General features: G+C 36.0%; 7 non-coding genes and 2 pseudogenes across 56 annotated transcripts in view; all 9 read left to right on the forward strand.

Annotated features, from left to right (window-relative positions):
- LOC144577477 (uncharacterized) overlaps nt 1-22,293 on the forward strand; it is a 117,876-nt gene that overhangs the window by 16,839 nt on the left and 78,744 nt on the right. For 24 of the 50 annotated variants that reach the window (XR_013521545.1, XR_013521569.1, XR_013521546.1 and 21 more), the window contains exons 1-9: nt 8,567-9,428; nt 11,215-11,287; nt 12,692-12,778; nt 15,377-15,442; nt 17,395-17,459; nt 19,605-19,661; nt 20,387-20,448; nt 20,746-20,827; nt 21,917-22,001. This is a non-coding gene — a transcript (uncharacterized LOC144577477). Of the gene's footprint in view, nt 1-1,042; nt 1,144-1,623; nt 1,827-7,858; nt 7,969-8,200; nt 8,376-8,566; nt 9,429-10,522; nt 10,857-11,214; nt 11,292-12,691; nt 12,779-15,376; nt 15,443-17,394; nt 17,460-19,604; nt 19,662-20,386; nt 20,449-20,745; nt 20,828-21,916; nt 22,002-22,293 lie in introns of those variants that run through there. The other 26 variants (XR_013521574.1, XR_013521564.1, XR_013521568.1 and 23 more) reach the window with 8 other exon arrangements.
- LOC118145359 (small nucleolar RNA SNORD113/SNORD114 family) lies at nt 1,041-1,112 on the forward strand. Its single transcript, XR_004730479.1, has one exon. It is a non-coding gene; the product is annotated as a small nucleolar RNA SNORD113/SNORD114 family (small nucleolar RNA).
- LOC118145353 (small nucleolar RNA SNORD113/SNORD114 family) lies at nt 8,565-8,639 on the forward strand. The gene has a single exon (XR_004730473.1). It is a non-coding gene; the product is annotated as a small nucleolar RNA SNORD113/SNORD114 family (small nucleolar RNA).
- LOC118145364 (small nucleolar RNA SNORD113/SNORD114 family) lies at nt 10,521-10,597 on the forward strand (annotated as a pseudogene).
- Nucleotides 11,884-11,958, forward strand: LOC118145357 (small nucleolar RNA SNORD113/SNORD114 family). The gene has a single exon (XR_004730478.1). It is a non-coding gene; the product is annotated as a small nucleolar RNA SNORD113/SNORD114 family (small nucleolar RNA).
- On the forward strand, nt 13,743-13,819 carry LOC118145348 (small nucleolar RNA SNORD113/SNORD114 family; annotated as a pseudogene).
- Nucleotides 16,063-16,136, forward strand: LOC118145352 (small nucleolar RNA SNORD113/SNORD114 family). Its single transcript, XR_004730472.1, has one exon. It is a non-coding gene; the product is annotated as a small nucleolar RNA SNORD113/SNORD114 family (small nucleolar RNA).
- On the forward strand, nt 18,224-18,295 carry LOC118145355 (small nucleolar RNA SNORD113/SNORD114 family). Its single transcript, XR_004730475.1, has one exon. It is a non-coding gene; the product is annotated as a small nucleolar RNA SNORD113/SNORD114 family (small nucleolar RNA).
- Nucleotides 21,059-21,130, forward strand: LOC118145331 (small nucleolar RNA SNORD113/SNORD114 family). The gene has a single exon (XR_004730453.1). It is a non-coding gene; the product is annotated as a small nucleolar RNA SNORD113/SNORD114 family (small nucleolar RNA).

The raw sequence follows: 22,293 nt of genomic DNA on the forward strand, positions 1-22,293 counted from the left end.
CATAAAAAGCAAACCGTGGAAGGACCAATAATGGAGATGAACCAAAGTTTATGATTCGTCTAATTCAGCCTAACTGAAGCCCATTGCAAATGATGGAGGGCGTTTATTTACTTTGCATTTTATTTCGTGCCATGGTTGATTTACACACATTTTCTTTAATGTAAAAGATCAAGGCTCTTCACTCCTGTAGGCAGATAGGAAGAGGAAGATGGTGTCAGTTAAGATGGGGGTTCACAGTTGTTATTCTATTCTATGATTATCTGTTGCTGTGTAATGAATTGTTGAACAATTTAATGGCTTAAAACAAGAATAATCGTTTGTTACTTCTCATGGTTTCTATGTGGCAGGAATCCAGGAGAGGCTTACTGGGGGCAGTTTTGGCTTGGGGTCTCTTGTGAAGTTCCAGGACAGATGTCAGGTGGAGTTGCAGTTATCTTAAAGCTTGACTCTACTAGAGGGTCTGCTCCACTCACATGGCTGCACAGTCGGTGTCTTCACAAATGAACTCTTCCTTCCTTAGGACTGCTTGAGTATCCTCACAACATGGCAGCTGACATCCCCTAGTGTAATCAATCTAAGACAGAGAAAGGTGGAACCTTCAATGTATTTTATAATCTAGCTCTGAAGTCACACACCATCATTTTCACATTATTCTATTGGTAATATCGGTGATCATGATTTAATATGGAAAGAAGCTACACAAGACTATGCATGCCAGGAGGTATGGGCCTTGGGAGGCATTTCGGAGGCTGGCTACCTCATACTATCTTTAAAATATGAACAAATTAAAGGAAGTGTGGATGAAATGCTAACATGAGATTGGTATGAAGCAAGGAAGTGTACTTAATTGTATAACGCTGAGCTTCATTCTAAAAAATGTAGTATCACTTCTATGGAGAATAAGCTTATAGATCTCAATAATATTCAAGGATCTTGTTCTTAGATTTTTTTGATTTGTGTCTATTGGCTTTATTATTAGTGACTCAATGAGTGAAGCAAATAAAGGTATGAATGAATGAATAAAAAAGGAATGCTAGGACTAGACCAATGATGAGTATTCTGGGGTGTCTGAGTCAATGATTTTGATTAAACCCCATAACTCTGAGGTCCATTATAAGAAGAGACCTAGTTAACACATATATGGTAAATGATATTACAGTAGAAGTTAGAATTATTTGGGGTTTTGTTCTTAAGCTTTTGAGGTTCATAGGTATGGATTGTATTACTAGAAGAGAATTAATAAATGAATCATGAAACCAATATGTAAATAAGGAAAGACAAGTAGAGCCATATGTGGCCTAATTATGAAAATGTATAACGTATTTATTATTAATATGCTTCTGAAGCACTCAGTTTCAACATAAATTGATGAAATCTGATACCTATATGAGTAAGGAATGTATATAGAGATAAGTACCTAGAAATTGAGGTTTGTCCTGCATTATTTAGGTGGTGCTGTTTGTTACTGAGCAAAAGAAAATATGACCTAGTCTGGGAGTAATGAGCAAGGGACAGCTGTTAGTGCCATTCAGATTTCTGATGCAGTCCGTGTGTTAACAGATACTGATGATCTCATGAGTGAATGTATTCAATTGCTTGAGGAAGGTAAAGCAGTGTTTGTTGATTTGGGGTAATTCTCTATGGTGCAGGGTTGTCTTTTTATTGCAGGATGTGAAGTAACTTCATTGGCTTCTACTCAGTAGATGCCAGTATTGACCCTCCTCCTAGTGTGACAAACGTTTCTGTAGACTTGGACAAATTTCATCTGTAGGGGCAACATTGTCCCTAGTTGAGAACCACTGAGGAACAACATGGACTGAAGAGGGGTGTGTGTTAAAAAAAGTGTGAATTATTTATCCTGTTGTATCTTACTGATACTAAGATAAAGAAAAACAAAAGACCTAAAACTAGGCTCTTCCCACATGGCGTCAGGTTTGTGTGTGTGGTTGCGTTTAACTGTATTACAGTTCTGGGTTGTTGATGGGTTGATCATATCGTGTTTTCTCTGAAAAAACAAATAATTATTCATGAATACTTAATAAATGAATAAGTAAAACAACAAAAGGATAAAGAAATACATAAAGGAGAGTCTATCATGGACTATGGTAAAAATTTGCCGTAAAAAGTGATTAAATTTACCTAATTCCGTACAGTATGAATGAGATCCATTATTGGGGAAAAGGTTCTAGATTTTTACCATGTGGGTAGAAAACACATAGATGGATACTTGTGGTAGCTTTTATTCTTGTTTTGGGTGCCAGATAAATCAGTAAATAATATTCCAGGCTATTTTGGGCCACTGGTTACAGTGTGGTATGAATGAGAGTTTATGATTAATCTAGGACAGTTCCACAGATGTCCCCTGAATGATTTAAATGCATGTAGGCTGTTCTTTCTTAAATCTGCTCTTAGTTTACACAACAGATGCACCATATCTGATTGAATTATTCTTCAGTGGTGAAAGTTATGGCTCGCTCTTCTGTGGGTAAAAGTGTAGGAATGGATTTAAGTTAATTTTTATATTCTTGATTTGTGGGGGATTGTTCTTGTTTTTCATTATTTTAGAGAAATAAATAGGCACATATTGAAATAAAGTAGAAAAGCCCTGTGCATTGCCCAGTTATAGAAATGTTTTGTAAACAAAAACAAAATTATATTCTTTGAAAGCATTAAAGAAAAGAAGTTAGAGGGTATTTAAATGACATTTAGAGATGAGGACTCTTGCATTTGATTTTTGCACTACAGCTAATTCGTATTTCCTTAAGTGACCTAATCTCTTGAATCTTTAAGGGCGGCACGTGAGAAAACGGTTTATACTGTCAGTGTTCCTATCGTGGGGTAAGATGGTGTGTTCACGGTCATTTACTGTGCCACATTTAAAATATGGACAAATTAGGCCAGTCATGGTGGCTCACACCTGTAATCCTAGCACTTTGGGAGGTCAAGAGTTTGAGACCAGCCTGGCCAACATGGTGAAACCCTGTCTCTACTAAAAATACAAACATTAGCTGGGTGTGGGGCAGGCAAATCGCTTGAATCTGGGAGGCAGAGACTGTAGTGAGCTGAGATTGTGCTGCTGTACTCCAGCCTGGGCAAGACTCTGTATCAAAAAAATAGAAATTAAATAAATTAAAATAAAATCTGGATAAATAAAATGTAAAGGAGCAAGAACGAATCAGTGATGAGTATAGGATTGCTAAGAAGCAGTGAATCCATGTGTTTGATGTTTGGATTCACTGTAAAATGATAATCTGTAAACTTTGTTTATCTTAGAAATGTCATGATTTTTATTGTTGCTGTCACCCCGGCTGGAGTGCAGTGGTGCAATCTCAACTCACTGCAACCTCCACCTCTAGGGTTCAAGTGATTCTCCTGCCTCAGCCTCCCAAGTAGCTGGGACTACAGGGGCTCAGCAACACACCCAGCCAATTTTTGTATTTTAATAGAGATGGGGTCTTACTGTGTTGGCCAGGATGGTCTCGATCTCTTGCCTTTGTGACCCACCCGCCTTGGCCTCCCAAAGCACTGGAATTACAGGCATGAGTCACTGTGCCCAGTCTATTGTTGAGTTTTAGGAGTCCTTTTATATTTTGTATAATAGTCCTGTATCTGGTATGTCTTTTGAAAATAGTGTCTCCTAATTTGCTGCTTGCCTTTTCATTTTCTTGACAGTTTCTTTATGGAGCACAAATTTTTAAAGTTCAAAGATCAGTTGATAATATTTACATGATTCTATTTATGGGCTATGCTGTTCCGTTGATCTGTTTTTCTGTTCTTTTGCCAGTAGCACACTGTCTATTACTATAGCTTTGTAGTAAGTTTTGAATATGGGTAATGCCAGTCCTCCAACTTCGTTCTTCCCTTCAATGTTGTGTTGGCTACTTTAGGAGAGTTCGGTCAACATCCACAAAGTAACTTGCTGGGGTTTTTTATTGGGATTGCATTGAATCAAACTGGGAAGAAATGGTAACTCTTCTTTGATTATATTCATTAGCGTTTTGTAGGTTTCTTCATATAGGTATTGTAATGTTTTGCTAGATTTATTCCTTTATTTTATCATATTGTATTTTGTCTTCCTATTACGTAGTAATGTATACTAATATATAATAGAATATTTACACATGTTATTTATTACAATTATACCTGTTTTATATTTTCGGTTGTACTCATGCAAATAGTATTGTTTTTAATTTAAAATTTCCCTTGTTCATCACTGGCATATTGGAGAGCACTGACTTTTGAATATCAGCCTTGTCTCCTGCCGTTTTACTGTGATCACTTATTAGTCCCGTGAAGTTTTTTATTGTTGTTAGTTCTTTCCTCGATTTTATTTTCTGCATAGGTGATCACGTCACCTGCAGAGACAGTCTCATTGCTTCTTTCTCTATCAGTATGCTTCTAATTTCCTTTTCTTGTCTTATTGCGTCAGCCAGAACTTCCAGTATGATATTCAAAGGCAGTAGGGAGAGAACATCTTTGCCTTCTTCTTGATCTTAATGGGAAAAATTTGAGTTTCTTACCATTAAATATAATGTTAGTTGTAGATTTTTTGTATGTATTTTTTTGATTAAGGAAATTTTTCATGATTCCTAGCTTACTGAGGGTTTATTTATTTTATTTTTTATTTTTTGAGACAGAGTCTCACTCTGTCACCCAGGCTGGAGTGCAGTGGTGTGATCTCAGCTCACTGCAACCTCCACCTCCCAGGTTCAAACGATTCTCCTGCCTAAGCCTTTCAAGTACCTGGGATTACAGGCCTGTGCCACCATGCCCAACTCATTTTTGTATTTTTAGAACAGATGAGGTTTTGCCCTGTCGGCCAGTCTGGTCTCAAACTCCTGGCCTCAAGTGATCTACCCACCTTGATCTTGCAAAGTGCTGAGATTACAGGTGTGAGCCACTGCACTTGGCCTTATTTTTTAATCATAAATGGATGTTGAATTTTTGTCAAATGCTTTTTTATATTTATTGATATGCTCATGTGGTATTTTTTCCTTTGTTGATGTAATAGATTAAATTAATTGATTTTGAAATGTTGAGCCAAACTTGCATATATGTTACAAATTCTACCTGGTTGTGGTGGTAGTATTTTTTTGAGAATTTTAACATATATGCTCATGAGAAATATTGGCCTATAGTTTTTTTTTCTTTGAATTTTTTTTAATGGTTTTGGTATTAGGGTAAAGCTGGCCTTTGGGAATGAGTTAGAAAGTAGATCTATCTTCTGAAAGAGGGTACAGAATTGATATAATTTCTTCCTGGGTGTTTGGAAGAATTAACCAGTAAATCCATCTGTGTCTGGTGTTCACTGTTTTGGAACGATAATTATTGATTAAATTTCTTTAATAGATATAGGACTATTCAAATCGTTTTTCTTCTTGTACGAGTTTTGGCAGATTGTGTCTTTCAAGGAACTGGTACATTTCTTTCATCAAATCTGTGGGCGTGGAGTTGCTTATATTATTCCTTTTAATGTCCATGGAGTCTGTAGTGATGTTCCTTCTTTCTGATGTTAGCAATCTGTGACTTTTCCTTTTTTCTTAGTTAGCTACCTAGAGGTTTTTTGATTTTGTTGAGCTTTCCAAAGAACCCATTTTTTTGGTTGTTGTTGATTGCTCTTTATTGATTTCCTGTTTTCAGTCTCATTGATTTCTGCTCTAGTTTTTGTTATTTCCTCCTTCTGCTTACTTTGGACTTAATTTACTCTTTTTGTCTACGGTGGAGGCTTGCATTAGTAATTTTAGATCTTTTCTTTTTGAAAGTTAATATCAACATTATTTTAAATGAAAAAATATAATTTTATGTATCTATGGGGCACAATGGTATGTTTTGATATGTATGTATGATGTAAAATCATTAAATCAAGCTAATTAACATACCCATCAACTTTGTTGTTTGCCCATCATTTTACTGTGAGACATCTGAAATTTACTCTGAGTTATTTTGAAATACACAAATATAGTCAATGAAATATCATTGACTATATTCACCCTGCTTTGGGGCAGATGTCAAACTTACTCCTCCTGTCTACCAGAGACTTTGTACTTTTTGATCAACAACTCCCCATTCTCCCTTATTCCCACCCCATTCTCTGTTAACCATCATCCTAATCACTACTTCTATGTGTTCACCTCAGAGAATATGTGATATTTGTCCTTGTGTGCCTGGCTTATTTCACTCAGCATTATGTCCTCCAGGTTCATCTACACAGTCACAAACGACAGAATTTTCTTCTTTTAGAAGGATGAATAGTATTCCGTTATGTGTATGGTCCACATTTTCTTTGTTCATTCATCCCTTCCTGGACGTTATTTTGTTCCATATCTTGGAGACTGTGAATAATGGTGCAGTGACATAGGAGTGCAGATATCCCCTTGACATCTTGATTTCAGTTTCTTTGGGCGGGATTGCTGGATAATATGGTAATTCTATTTTTATTATTTTTTGAGGACCCTCCATAACTTTTACCACAATGGCTATACTAAATTACATTCCTACCAGCAATATAGAGGAGTTCCCTTTTCTCTGCATCCTTGGCCTCATTCGTTACCTTTCATCTTTTTGATGAAAGCTATTCTAAAAGATGTGAGATGGTGTCTCATTGTGGTTGTAATTTGTGTTTCTCTAGTGATTAGAGTGACTGAGAATTTTTTTTATATATCTGTCTGCCATTAGTATGTCTTCTTTGGGAAAATATCTATCCACATCCTGTTTCTATTTTTAAATTGGATGTTCTTGCTATTAGTTTGTCTGTGCTCCTTACATATTTTGCATATTAAGTCCTATCAGATATATAGTTTGCAGGTTCTTTTTCCTGATCTGGAAGTGGTCTCCTCATTTCCTTAATTGTTTCCTTTGCTGTGCAGAAGGTTTCTAATTTGATGACATTCTATTTGTCCATTTTTACTTTTGTTCTCTGTGTTTTGGGATCATATTAAAAATTCATTGTCTAGACCAATGTTTTGGAGCTTTTCCTCTGGTGGTTTTACAGTTTCAGGTTTTAGGTTGAAGTTTTTAATCTATTTTGAGTTGATTTTTGTATATGGGGTGAGATAAGGATCTAATTTCATTCTGCCTGTTGATAACCCAACACCATTTATTGACTAAATGGTCCTTTTCCCATTGTGTGCTCTTGGCACCATTGTCCCAAATCAATTGATTGTAAATGTGTGAGTTTTTGAAAGAACTTTTAATTCTGCTCCATTGGCTGATGTGTCTGTTTTTAGGCCGATATTATGCTGTTTTGATTATAATCATTTTATAATATATTGTAAAGTCAAGGATTGGAATTCCTCGAGCTTTCTTCTTTTGCTCAATATTTCTTTTGTGTGTATGTATGTGGCTATTCAGTATCATTTGTGGTTCTATATGGATTTAAGGATTTTCCCTCATCTTTCTATGAAAAATGACATTGGCATTTTAATGGGAATTGAATTGCACATGTAGATGGATTTAGGTAGTGTAGACATTTTAACAGCCTTAATTCTTTCAACCCATAAACACAAGGTATCTTTCCATTTATCTGTGTTTTCTTCAATTTCTTTCAACTAGCGTTCTATAGTTTTCAGTGTACAGGTATTTTACTGTCTTGGTTAAATTTAGACAGTATTTTTGGTGCTATTGTAAATGGGTTTATTTTCTTCATTTCCTTTTAAATTAATGACCTATTATCGTATAGAGTCATTACTGAATTTTTTTGATGATCTTGTATCCTGCAATTTTGCTGAAATCATTTATCAATTCTAACTTTTTTTGTGAGGTAGTTTGGATATTCTGTATATAAAATCATATCATCAGCAAGTGGAGACAATCTCACTTCTTTTCCTATAAAGATGCCTTTTATTTCTTCTTCTTCTAGGATAAGTCTACTTTACTTCCACGTAACAGCCACAGGATAGATGAAATTAATTTTCTAAGAAACAAAATCTTGGCAGTTAGTTCCATGGGGTAAAGAATATAGATACTAATGTAAGTAACACCTCAAGTGCATGTCCTTGGTTTGATTGCTTTGCTCAAGAGTGTTTAGTGGTATTTCATAGGAATCAATGTCTATAACAGCAATTAAAATCACAGGCGTGGACCAAATGTCTTCTGAAAATATGTTTAATATAATTTGACACAACTGAAGTGATAAGAAATATAGTAGTTAGACCATTCATATTCACAACTGTTTAACATTGTATCTTATTTTCTACCACAGATGATTTAATCTTTTCCGAATTGGTAGGATCCTGGCTGATAACTCTTTGTGTGGCAGCCTGAGAGAATACGGAAGACGTTGTCGGTGTTGGAAGATGGTGGTTTCATCGCTTTTCATTGCACTATCTTTAAAACATGGGCAAATTGAATAAAAGAAGACTACAGAAGAAATAATGGTGAATGAGGGTTTGCTATGAAGCATGGATGTCAATGAATCATCCATGTTGTCTGCTGTAGAAGGAGATCTAGTCGTTAGGGAGAGAGCCACTAATGGGAGATCTTATTCCTAGAATTGTGTGGTTAAATTATTATTCATGAACCAATGAATAATAAATGATGAAGATATAAAGGAAGAAAAACGTGCTTGGACCAATGATGAGTACCATGGGGTATCTGAAACAGGATTTTTGATTAAACCCATATGCAACTCTGAGGTCCATTACAAAGAGACACGTAATTATTCCTTTTCTGGGAAGTCGAGACTGTGGTGCCCTGTCCTTGGGCTTTGTGGTTCTTGGGGATGGATTGTATTTGTGTTATAAAATCAGTCCGTGAATAAAAAATTTATCAATGAGTGACACAAAAAGCGTAAGTCATGTACTTATCAATGAGTATAATGAAACATGGACTATTATTAAAACTTATCTGAGGCTCCTAATAAATTTATATCCAAGGCTTGTACCTTCTGGTAAAAGGCATACGGTCATTTGTATGCAAGAGTCAAAGGTTTTGTTTTGGTGGTGGGTTGCTGTTTTATTAAGAAAACGAAGCATCTTTAGTCATGTAAATAATTGGTTAAATAATTATTTGAGACCAAGAAGAGACCAAGGATGAGAGTATTAATCTAATTTTTTTTTGAGACGGAGTTTCGCGCTTGTTACCCAGGCTGGAGTGCAATGGCGCGATCTCGGCTCACCGCAACCTCCGCCTCCTGGGTTCAGGCAATTCTCCTGCCTCAGCCTCCTGAGTAGCTGGGATTGCAGGCATGTGCCACCATGCTCAGCTAATTTTTTTTTTTTTTGTATTTTTAGTAGAGATGGGGTTTCACCATGTTGACCAGGATGGTCTCAATCTCTTGACCTTGTGATCCACCCGTCTCAGCCTCCCAAAGTGCCGGGATTACAGCCACCGCGCCCAGCCCCCTAATCTAATTTTTAATGGACTTTTACTAAACAAATAAAATAAGAAACTTAGTCTGTTCTTCCGGAGGGCAGTGACTCTAGACAGATGTAAGTATTCTTCAGTGTTCTGGTCCGGTGCTGTGACAGCACAGATACTGGTGCCTTTTGTCTATGAGGGACCAGGTGTGCTTTTACGTCTCTGTTTGTATTTTACAGTCAGCAAACCATGGACCAATTAGGGGCAAATGTTACGATATGAGAATGCCACTTCATGTTTTTTTCCATGATGGATATTCTCGGAAAAACTCCAGGCTCTTTCATTGTTTTTCGAATACATACATGGGCCTTTCCAAGTTGTAGTAATTTCGTTTCTTAGAAAAATGATAACATGTTTTTAAAGAGGCTTTATTTGTGTCTATAGAATGAAAACCATGTAGCTGGTGTTATTATTCTCTAATCATGAAGACCATTATTGTTATTTGTGGTCTAATGAGCAGAAAGACTGATGTAAGTAAACATCAAGTTCATGTTTTGGGCTAGGTCGGTGCTCATTGATGGGAGCCCACTACATTATTTCGATAAAACAGATTGTTAAATCGCACCTCAAAGAAGGAAATGCCGGTCACAGACCTATGATTTTAATGTGTCACGAACAAAAACTTAGGATTAATTCAACCCAACCCAACTGAAGACGATTGGTAAATAAATGAGGCGCATGCCGTACATTGTCAGAGTAACTTAAACTCCCATTTAACGCTTAATAATAGTTGCTTAATATATTCCGTCACTGACAGACATTTAAGTTGTTGACTTTTTGAGGTAGAGTTACCTTGGAAGATGTTAGATGTTAATTTGCTCAATTGTGGGCTTACATGGTAGGTCCATGGTTTGCATCCAAATTAATAAGTAGACAAATCAAGTGGAAGAGAAGCTGGTAGACCCCAATCATAAGTATGATATTTAAATGAAGCAAAGGCTCTGATGAATCTCTATGTGTGAACGTGAGGTTCATCGCAAAATATGATCTAGTTCATTTCCTCTGCGTGAAAGGGAGTAATGAACAGATCTTGGTCCTGTTAAAGCCTTTTGTTCTCAGTTTTGTGTCATTAAAGGGTATTGATCATATAATTATTATTCCTGAAGCCATGAATGTTTCAGTTGAAGAAGGTATAAATGAATGAGGAAATGGACTGCCTAGCCTGGATCAATGATGAGTACTGGTGGAGGTGTCTGAATCAACACTTTTGATTAAGCCCTCTGTTAACTCTGAGATCAGTTATTGAATGAGAATCAGCCAGAATTCTCTGTAGAAATTACCTAACAGAAGTTAGGAAAATTCAATAAAACTTGTTCTTGAACTTTTGTGGTTCAAAGACATGAAATGTACTATTTGAAGTGAATTCAATGCATAAATAGAGACATGTATACAGGAGACAAGATGAACAGGCCTACTCATGGAACTATTCTTTGAGAAAAATGAAAAAGTACTATAAATATTAATACTGGCAATCAAACAAGTATCATTATTAATCTGAGGTAAAATCCTGTTATATGGAACATACTGTATCTGCAGTTGAGACAATTTTTAAATTTTTATCATTTGATTTTTTAATTAAGAAAAGGGAAAGTGTTAGCATCAGCCAGAAATCCATTAAGTAACATCTACTTAACAGATCTTTATAATACACAAATATTCATAATCATTATAGATCTTATTCTTGGGCTACGTCATGAACTCAATAGTGTCTGTTATACTATTTAAAACTAAAAGTTCAATACTGGCCTGAAAAAAGGTTGCATTTTGGAGCCAAGGATTATTGTTATCTAGTTCTGCTTGACTAACATCCGTTTAAGAAAACCTAAATCTATTCTAAATCTGCCCTTTTCTCTCCAGAGTGGATATAGGCCAGTTGATTCAATCATGTAAAAAAGAATTATTATCCTGAGTAAGGAGCATAGAGACAAATGTAAGTAAGTTCCTTGTTTCGTGTTCGTCCTTTGAATGGTTTGCTCTTGAGTGTTAGCTAAAGGATTTCAAAGAAATCAATGTCTACACACACGAAATAAACAAAACACCCCAAACGGACCAATGATGGGAATGTGTAATGAACCATGAATTACATTTATTCTAGATTGTCACAACTGAAGTGATTATAAAAGAAGACAAAAGTTCATGTATTCTCAGAGCAGCTCAACACTATTTTTTATGCCATGGTTATTTTACACATTCCCTTATGGGTAGAGATCCTGCTGGCATCTGTTTTGGGGCAGTCCATAAGAATATATAATATGGCAATTTCATTGTTATTCATCTATTTTTTTGGCAATAGATGAATTAAATAGAAGTGGGCTATATGAAAACAGATGCTAAATGTGAATTGGTAGCATTCGGGGATGTTGATCAATTCGCATGTACACTTTTAAGTGTCACTGTCCTAGAAATGTAGTCTGTAGCTCTATGGACCAAGAGCCAAAAATTTAATGATCCTGTTTTGGGGATTTTTGATTGCATCATTATTTGTGAGTCAATAGGTTAATCAATAGATGACAAAAACGCACATGATGGACCAGTGATGAATGTCATGGGGTTTCTGAAAGAACGATTTTGATTAAACCCGTCTGCAACTCTGAGGTCCATCACAGAAAGTCACCTCTTTATTCTTCGCCGGAAATGAGTCTACAGAACTTTGTTCATGGGCCTTTGTGGTTTGAGGGTACGAATTACATTATTATAATGCATGAATACAGAATTTTATCAATGAATGAAGAATAAGAAAGGTGTGCATACACTTACCTCTTAGGGCATGTAATGCAACATGGGTTATTATTAAAACCATTTTGCGATTCTTAGTCCCAGTAAATTAGTAGTGATTAAGGCCCTTATCACTTTGGTAAGGAGCATATGGTCATCTGTGCATGAGACTGTTTTTGTTCTGTGTTGAGGCAGGTTGCTGATTGCTCATTTTATTAAGGAAAATGAAATACATTCACATAAATGAATAATTTCTTGAGTAACTGTAATTGAGAGAAGGCGAGCGTGGAGCAACGATGAGATCTGTATTGAGACACACTCATGATTAATTCAATCTTTCATGGAATTTTACTTCAGTAAACAAACATTAAACAAGTTTGGTACTAGATTCACTAGTGATTATTATATTATCTAAAACACAAAAATTCATGGTGAGAGATACTTCATCTTGACAAAAACAATTTCTGTAAGATAATAAATAGAAAGAAGTGTTTCCTCGAGTGTTCAGAATAGAGCACAGAACAAGGCTGATGGCTGTTTACTACACAACTCTGATTGATTTTAAAGAGCTAATCATAGAGTGTTTGATTCTTTTTAAAATTTGCTTTTTATACTGCAGAATGAACACAGTCTACCTGATTTAATTATAGTCTTCTGGTGAAGATCTTGCCTTTTATCTCTGTGAATCAGGAGAGAAGAGATTGATGTAAGTAAAAATCAAACTTTATGTCCTTGCTTGGGAAACATGATCATGTTTATTTGTTGAATTATTTCTTTTTTTTTTTTTTTTTTTTTGAGACAGAGTCTCACTCTTATCACCCAGGCTGGAGTGCAGTGGTGCAATCTCAGCTCACTGCAGCCTCTGCCTCCCGGTTCAAGGGATTCTCCTGCCTCAGCCTCCGGAGTAGCTGGGACTAAAGGCACATGCCACCACAGCAGCTAATTTTTGCATTTTTAGTAGAGGCAGGGTTTCACCCTGTTGGCCAGGATGATCTTGATCTCTTGACCTTGTGATCTGCCTGCCTCAGCCTCCCAAAGTGCTAGGATTGCAGGCGTGAGCCACCTCACCTGGCCTCATTGAATTATTTCAAAGGAATAAATGGCTACATACATAAATGAGTCAAAAGTGGTTATGCATGGACCAATGGTAGAAATGTGTTATGAATTAAGAATTATGATTAATCCATTTCAGCACAACCAAATTCATTAGGACAAAAAGTTGAAAGGTCTTTCTGTGATTTTTAGAATGCCTTACTACGCCGTTTTTGTACCATAGTGGATTTAAACACTTTCCCATTGGTATTGTTATTGACTGTTAACTAACTGAGAGAAGAACATAAGAAAATGGAAAATTTTGCCTATAGCTGTGGTATAATCATGGTGCCGTCTTAAAGAAATGGACGTTAAATGAGAAAAACCCAACCGTAGTAATGGCTGATATGGAATTGAGGTGGTGCAGTTTGTGGAAATGAATTAATTCACCTTTGCAATGCTGAGGCTCACTACAGAGGCAGACAGTCCTTGAGTCTTAAGGAACATGAATCTTACATACATAGTTACATCTTCAAGGATCTTTATGCCCTCTAATTCTTGGATAGTGATTTTACTGTTAGTGAATGAATGTGTAACTCAAGATCAGCATAACTGAATGAAGCACAGAATTCCAAGTCTGGATCAATGATGAGTATGCGTGGGGCATCTGAATCAAATATTCTGATTAAACCCTGTCTGTATCTCTGAGGTCCATTGCATGCATGGGAAATGTGCTTGGAGAGAAACTTAGGCGTGTTCAAGGAATGTGTTCTTGGTTCTTTTTGGTTAGTGGGCATAGATTGTATTATAAGTAAATCAATGAATGAATAAAGAAAAATACAGATAAAGACAAGGAAGGCTACATCTCATTCAGTTATGAAAGGAGCTAATTATGTTTTGAGTTCAAATAAAATAAAATAATTCTGCTCCTCCTTTGAGAACATATAGATAAATATTCACACAATGCTCCAAGTTAGTAGCAAGTTTCTGGTTGCATATCTTGTTTGATTTAGAAAGGGATAAGACATAAATAAATGATGTATTTAGTTTGATAATACTTAATATAATAAATAATAGCTAATATAATTAATATTCATATTCAACAATAATATTATAAATCATGCCAAATATATTAACATAAAATTGTTTTAATAAAAACCAATTTAACACATTAATAACCATTAAAATACTAATGATTAGGTTGAAAATGTGGAAAAAGTCTAAGAATGAACATTGAAAATTTGAATATAGTAGCTAAAAGTCCTCTCATGATTGCTGATTTTTATTTAAAAAGAAAAATGCAAATGTATTTTTGATGACTTTTATGAGTAGTAAGTGAATAAGTAGACGTTAGTGTAATGAAGGGCTTTTGTCCAGTGTCCTTTGAGTTCATGAATATTGGCACTATTATTATGAGAAAAAGAATCATTTTATATCTCCACCCCTTATTTAAAAGAGGGCAAACCATGGACTAGAGAGAAACTTATGTAGTGCATGAAGGGGTGTGGTTAATCTTGTCTGTCCTCTTGAAGTCCACCTAAATGGAAAAGGTCCAGGACCCTCCTTCCTTAAGGAGGGCTGTAGAGACCCATTCTCTAGACATATTTTGCTATTGACATTTGAATGAAAATTAATAAAAAATAAAAATTCAGTTCTTCAATCGCACTAGCCACACCCCAAGCCACATGTAGCAAGTGGCCGCCGTTTCAAAATTGCTGATATACAACATTCACCAAGGAACGTTCCCATAGCACAGATGGGGCTAACATGAACTGTTGCAGGTAACGGTATTCAGTTTTAGGTAGCGGGTGGCTTCACTATTTTGAGTTTTCTTTAGAAAAAAAGAGTAGATAATTGAATTATTTTTTGAGTCATTAAATAGATGAGTAAATAAACACATAAGTAAATAGCTTGAATTAAAATAACTGTGACCCACTGGTCAGATTGCGTTATAAAACAACAATTTCAATTCATCTTATAGTGCAAAAGTTTTCCTCATTAACAATGTGTCTTCCCTTTATGCTGGAAATACTTCGGCAGATACTGAAAACTGCTCTTCTTATGTTGTGTGGTAGATTCGAAAATGTTCACGATATTATTTCATGCTAAGAATAAGTTAACAGATGAAAAAGAACTACTGTTGGGTTGATGGTGAAAATTTGATACAACCAATGTTTATGATCCATCTAGTAATAGAAACCTAACTTCTACTTAAAAACAGATTTCAAAAGTTGCACTTTTGATTCTTTACAAAATCTGCCTTTTCCTGCAGAATGAGCAGAGCACACTGGATTTGGTCATTTCCCCAAGGTGAAGCGCATGACGTTTTCTTCTGTGGGTAAGGAGCAATGTTAGTAATAGAATTTCTGTTGGTGTTTTATATGGTTGGTTCACGTGTGATCATTGAAGAAAGGAGCAAAAGGCCGGATACACAAAAATAAAAGCATCGGCTAACAGCCGACAATAGGAGTGTGCTGTAGGCCAGGGAGGAGGACTGACTCTTTTTAGCACAATAGAGACTTCTTTTTTAAAAAGCTAGAAGGAATTTAATTTCCGAATGTTTGACATTTTGTAGTATTTCTGCACCGTACTTGATTTAAACATTCCCGTATTGGAAGAGATTCAGGCTGTTGACCGTTGAGGAGAAGCTCTTGTAAGGTGAAGCGTGCTGCCTGTGTTCTGGTTGGGGACACCATTGCAGGTTTTGATCGTTCACTATATCACCTTTAAAATTAGACAAATTGAACACAGCCCCACCATTGGCCATCCATATTGATGGTACTGGTATGAAGCAAGGTTTATTGACGCTTCCACATGTGGTACTGAGATCTAGTCTGACAGCGTTGTGGAAATTGAGCCTGGAGACAGGTTGTAGTGGTAGCCAGGATCTTGTTCTCGGAATTCGTGATTCATGGGAAAATGAAGGTATACATGAATGAAGAAAAAGAGTGCCAAGCCTGGACCAATGATGAGATTGGAGGGTGTCTGAATCAAAACTTTTGATTAAAGCCATCTGTAACTCTGAGGTCCATTTTAAAAAGTGGCCTCCATTTTTCCCTCTATGGAAATAAGGTTATAGCACAGGTTCACAATATTCAGGTATCTTGATCACAGGTATTCACAGTTTATGGGTATAGATTCCATTTTATAAGTGACTCAATGCATACATGTTGCATAAATGGGTAAATAGAAGGACAGCTTGGCATTGACCAATTCTGAGAGTGTGGATTATTATCATACACGTCTATAGCACTGAATCCCAGTGATAAGTATTGATAAAGACTTTTGCTTTGTTTTGGAAGGAGTATGTGGACAGATGTATGCAGGACACAAAATAATTGTTTGATGTTGGTAGTTGTTTATTGATTGAAGGGAAAATTAAATAAATAATAGGTTTAACAGTTATTTAATTGGAAATAAATGAGCACATTTCAACTGAGTTTTATTAAATACAATTTAATGAGTTTTATTAACAACTAAAAAAAGCGTCTAGTTTTTCAATCTCCCTGAATAGCATCATGGACGTGTGGAGATGTAATATTATTCAAGCTTCTTCTATAATGTTAGTAAATTCCTATATATTGAATTGTCATTGTGAATAGAATACGTCCTTATCACAGTTAAACTTTTTAAAAGAGGGCATAACACAGTTGGGTAAGAATTGTCTATACTGCTGATGCTCTCTTCCTAGTTAGGTATGGGACTATAGACATTGAACATGAAAAGCATTTCTGCTCTGGGTTCTTCATGAGTTTACTGCAGTGTGTGTGTGTGTGTGTGTGTGTGTGTGTGTGTGTGTGTCAGTATTTGTGAATGTATAATAGAATATTCCATGAGTCATAACATAAATGAAGAAATCAAAACAATAAATGATCGAATTAATATATAAGTAGGGTCAAGCATTTACCGTTGGTGAGAATATGCCATGAATCATGAATTTAAATTCATCCATTTCTATACACGTTGAGACGGTTGAATAGAAGGATGATCTAAGCCGTTGTCTACGTGGGTAGGTGTCCATGGACAGACGAATATCATAGTTTAGTTTTTGTTTTGGGTGTTGAATTTAACAGCGTTTATTGTATTATTTAAACACTATTAACTATTTCAACTATTATTATTTAATAGTTAAATCAAGAAAGAAAAATAAGCTCAGTTCTTGGGTCAGTGATAAAAATGGGATTTGAATCAACTTTATGACTAGTTATTATCACACAACGAACGTCTTTTAAGTCAGTCTGAATCTGTACTGTTCGTTCTTTTGAAAATTTGCATTAACAAACTCCACAGAATGAAGACTGTGGCTGGTTTAATCTGTCTCTGCTGATGAAGATCTTGGCTGTTACCTTTTTCGGGTAAGGAAGCTAAAGACTTAAGTAAATAACAGTCAAAAAACTTGTCACTGAGGGTAAAGTCTTCGTGAATGTTCACTGAGTTATTTCGGGCAAGCTCTATGTAGATCAGGGATATGAATGTGTTACAAACTAAGGTATGGTTAGTCCAATTCAGCACAACTTTGGTTAATAAGGTGAAATACATTTCATTCATTTTTATATCTGGTTAATAATTCGTCCTATTTTTTACTGTGTTTAAGATTTATTCAGTAATGAAGTCTGTGGCTGGACTGTTCAATGTTGTTTCCTCCATCTCCACGTGGTTGTTTATACTTGAAATGGTTAAAGATACAGGCACTTTTAAATTTAATTTCTTGGTTGCATTAAACACGTTTCTAGTACTCAGTAGCTATATGTGGCCGTTGGTGACTGTATTGGAGAATCCAATTACAGTACATTTACATTATGTGCAAACTCCTGTTAGACAGCTCCTACTGCAGGAGGAATGCACGGAAAGGGGGAAAATAAGTGGAATGAGGTGGTGAGGAAGCGAGGACATTCATTGATCTATGCTTGCTTCACTGTGGGCCACTACAAAAGGAGATCTAGTCTACTGAGAAAAGGGCTAGTCTGTGCGAAAAGAGCCTGCAAACAGATGTTGGCAATATTCAAGGATATTGTTCTTGGGTGTTAAAATAGCAATGGGTATTGGTTTTATTACTGCTGCTGAATCCATGGATGGATCAATAAACAAACGTATAAATGAAGCAGAAGATTGCTTATCCTGGATCAGTGATGAGTACCCTGGGGTGTCTGAATCTCGGATTTTGATTAAACCCTGTGACTCTGAGGTCCATTACAAAGAGTGCTTTTCATTATCTCTATGGGAAATGAGCTTATTCCAAAAGCTAATAATAATCAGCATTTAGTTCTTGGGCTTCCGAGTATGGACTGTATTATTTTTAGTAAAGGAGTACATGGATAAACCAAGAAAATTGCTGTGTAAGTCGATTAAAAGGTGGTTAGTCCTGCCTGAATGTGAGAGTACAGAAAACAACAAGAATCGTTACTGATACAGTTCAGAAGCACTCAGTCCCAGCGAAGTAGATTAGTCAGAGCTTACCCTTTGGGTAAGGAGCATATAGATAAATGGACGGTAGAGTCCAGGTTGTTGTTCTGGGTTAGGGTGTTCATTTTTTTTGTCTTTTTTAAAAGAAAAGTCAAAATATTTACTTACATTAATTATTGATTAAATCACTTCCTAATCGAGAGAGGTTTTACACATGGATCTGTCTTGAGAATATGTCAAATGACCAATTATAATGAGTTCTAATACTCTTCATTGTATTTAAATTCAGTTCCTTGGTTTAATTTACAAAAACAAGGAAGATGATCTGAATTTTCTGTTTAATGAGCATGTGGACACAAGCATTGATATTGTCCAGTTTCTGTGGAGTCACGGATATAATGATTTTATTACAAATGTAAAAAGAATAAATCAATGTCTCAACCAATTATTTAAAGTGAGTCCAAATCATGAACCAATGAGGGCCAGGTATTGTGGAACAAAAAGAGGCATTAATCCAGTTCCACACAACTGCTCATCAGAATCATTGTTTCCATAAACGAAATTGACATAGCTCTTGCGTTTTTGGAATGCTGAATGTATTTCTACATTTGCATAGTATTTCCCTTTCAGTCTTGTTGGTGCAGTTTCCTTTAGACATGGAATAGACAAATGACTCCATGTGTAACTATTTAACTTCGTATGTATTATGCATGCATGCACAATGCACAGTTGATGAGAACGTACGTGAATCTAGGATTTAGATGAATTTAATTCTTTCTAGCCAGATTCATGCAGAAAGGAGGTTTAACTCTTTCGTGGTTGGGTTGAAGGCAGATAAACAGACAGACAAGTTTAATAGTCACAGTTCTTACTCTTTTGTCTGGTGTTGCCGATAGTAGTTAAATTTAATACATGAGTCCATAAATCAGTGAATCAATGGATATGTCATTCATCTTTCAAATATATGATGATGCCAGGGTTTATTCCTAATCAATAATTGATGAACTGAATTTTAAAAAATCTAAATCTGGGCTGATCCGTTTCTCTCTCTCTCTCTCTGTCATCTACCTATTTTATATTCACTTCATACTCCACAGAATGGGTGTGCAACAAGTCCGCTATTCTCCAGCAGGAAGGTCATGGCCGTTGTCTGTGTGAGTAATGAATGAGTGTAGAAACATATGTAAGTAACGAAGGGATTCCTTTTGCTTTAAGGGCTATCCTGAGAGTTAACTCGTACTGGAAAGGAATAAATGGCTATGTATACAGTTAAATGAATGACATCTATGTGTGAATGATTCCGCACATCTATGGTCAGTGAAGGAGAAAAAAGCAGGACCATCTTAATCATTTTAAATTGTTAATCAGTTAATTAATGTAAAAATTAATTATTCAATTTTATTTGAGTCGCAGTTGATTTTAAGCTCCCTCTGTAAAGACAGCTTAGTCACATTCCAAGATGGAGGACGCTGTCGGTGTGAAGTAAAATGTTAGGTTCCTAGTAGTTTATTGTCACATCCTTGAAATATGGACAAGGTCAATGAAAGATGATGAAGCCTTGACCAGTTAAGTGTATGGGATTAATATGAAGCAGGTATGGTTATTTAAAGGTAAACTTAAATTATTATCTATGTGAGAGGGGCATAGAGACCTGTTCATTAGGGACGTAGCTCTTTTTCTTGTATTTAGGAATGAGGTTTATCATACTCTTAGTCTATTAAAACTTAACTTTAAGCTAGTCATAGGCCAATCATAAGTGAGTGATAAAAGTCTGTTACCTATCCAAAATTTCAATTAATCCAGTACCACATGACACCCATAAACAGAAAGAAAAATCACAGTGGTTTCATTTTTTCTAACATTTGTTTTGTACTTCCAGAATGGAGGCATGATGGCTGATCCAATCATTTTCCTCTGATGATGGTTTTGATGGCTACCTATGTGAGTATGGAGGACACATGCTGCTGTTAGTAATTGTGTTAAGTTCTTAAGTCTAATATCAAGGATTTTGTTAGTAAATTTTGATTTTATTATATAACCAAGTAGAAAAGAAGATTGAAGCATTGTTCAACTATGAATAAATGTGATTAGGCAAGAAACACTACTAAGAGAAATGGAAAACACTAAAGTCTCAAGAAATATGTGGATCAAGCATGTTACTTCTTTGTTTAAGGGTCCTAAGACACTGCATATAAGAAATAGTCAATATTATTGACTGGTCTGCTTTGTACTCCTCAGAATGAACAGCCCCATCTGATTTAAGCACTGCGCCGTGACCATGAACTCTACGGTTACCTCTGTGTGTCACAGGAAGACTCTTGTGAGTAGTCGTCAAAATTCTTGTTTTGTTTTAAGGGTATTCTCTGTATTCTTAAAAAGTCTAAAATATAATCGAATGAAGTCAAGCACTTTTATTATTCACTACTTACATATAAATTTATTCTTAAGATTTCCCTGTTCATAGCTATGTATTTGATTATTACAGCACTATTAATGAATTGATTGATCAATAAACGCTGTACACGTGAATGAAGACAAATAGAGTCAATCTTGGACCAATGATGATGACTGGTGGCGTATGAGTCATGGACGATGAATACAGGTCTGGAAGTCTGAGGTCCAATATGATAAAAAATCTAGTCTTTACCTTCTGATCCAAAGGGTAGACTTTAGGAATATTCCAAGATGTTGTTTTTGGTCTTTGTGTTCATGCCTTTTCCCTCTATTTTTATAATTGGTTCAATGAATCAATAAACAAATATGTAACTGCATAAAGATAAAAAAAGTGAGGCATTGTCCAATTGTGGAAATATATAGTGAAATAAGAAATACTATTCATATATATTAAAAACACTGAGGTCTTCTTTCTATTAAGAAATAAATGACTCAAAGGTATTATTCCCTTGCTGGAGGATGGCATCATCAGGAGCAATAAGAGCTTATGGCAGGTCATTTGGTCAGGGCCACGTTCATTGTTGTTTGTTTTCTCAAGAAAAAATACAGTTTCACACACACTGACATGACTAATAAAAGGAAAGGAGAAGGCCGGGCGCGGTGGCTCACGCTTGTAATCCCAGCACTTTGGGAGGCCGAGGGGGGTGGATCACGAGGTCAAGAGATCGAGACCATCCTGGTCAACATGGTGAAACCCCCTCTCTACTAAAAATACAAAAAAAATTAGCTGGGCATGGTGGCGCGTGCCTGTAATCCCAGCTACTCAGGAGGCTGAGGCAGGAGAATTGCCTGAACTCAGGAGGTGGAGGTTGCGGTGAGCCGAGATCGCGCCATTGCACTCCAGCCTGGGTAACAAGAGGGAAACTCCGTCTCAAAAAAAAAAAAAGGAAAGGAAAGGAGAAGTGTATGGAAAGAACATTTCAATCTTTTCATCTTTTTTGCTTTGTACTCTCAGAACGAATGCTCCCAAGTTGACCTAAGCAGTGTTCCACAGTCACCAGGTTTCTGGTTGCCTCTGTGTTGGAAGCTTGGAGACCAATGTGAGTATAGTCAAAGTTCTCGCCGTGGTTCTAGGGTTTTTAAAGGGTATTCATTGTTTTACTAAAAGCATTACAGATAATCCAAAAGGTTAACCGCGGTCCAGTGATAAATATGGCATTACCACGAAGCATGCTAATTATCTAATATTTACAAAATTAAAAATAATTCATGATGAAATCACTGTGACAGATGATCCTGTAGATAGCTATAAAGTATTTCTTATTCTTAAGTTTTTGCAACGTTATTTGATTATTATATTATGTGTTTGAAACTCAGTGGTCCCACACAGGG

This window comes from Callithrix jacchus, chromosome 8 (genome assembly GCF_049354715.1).
Source record: "Callithrix jacchus isolate 240 chromosome 8, calJac240_pri, whole genome shotgun sequence".
Classification (NCBI taxonomy): Eukaryota; Metazoa; Chordata; class Mammalia; order Primates; family Cebidae; genus Callithrix; species Callithrix jacchus.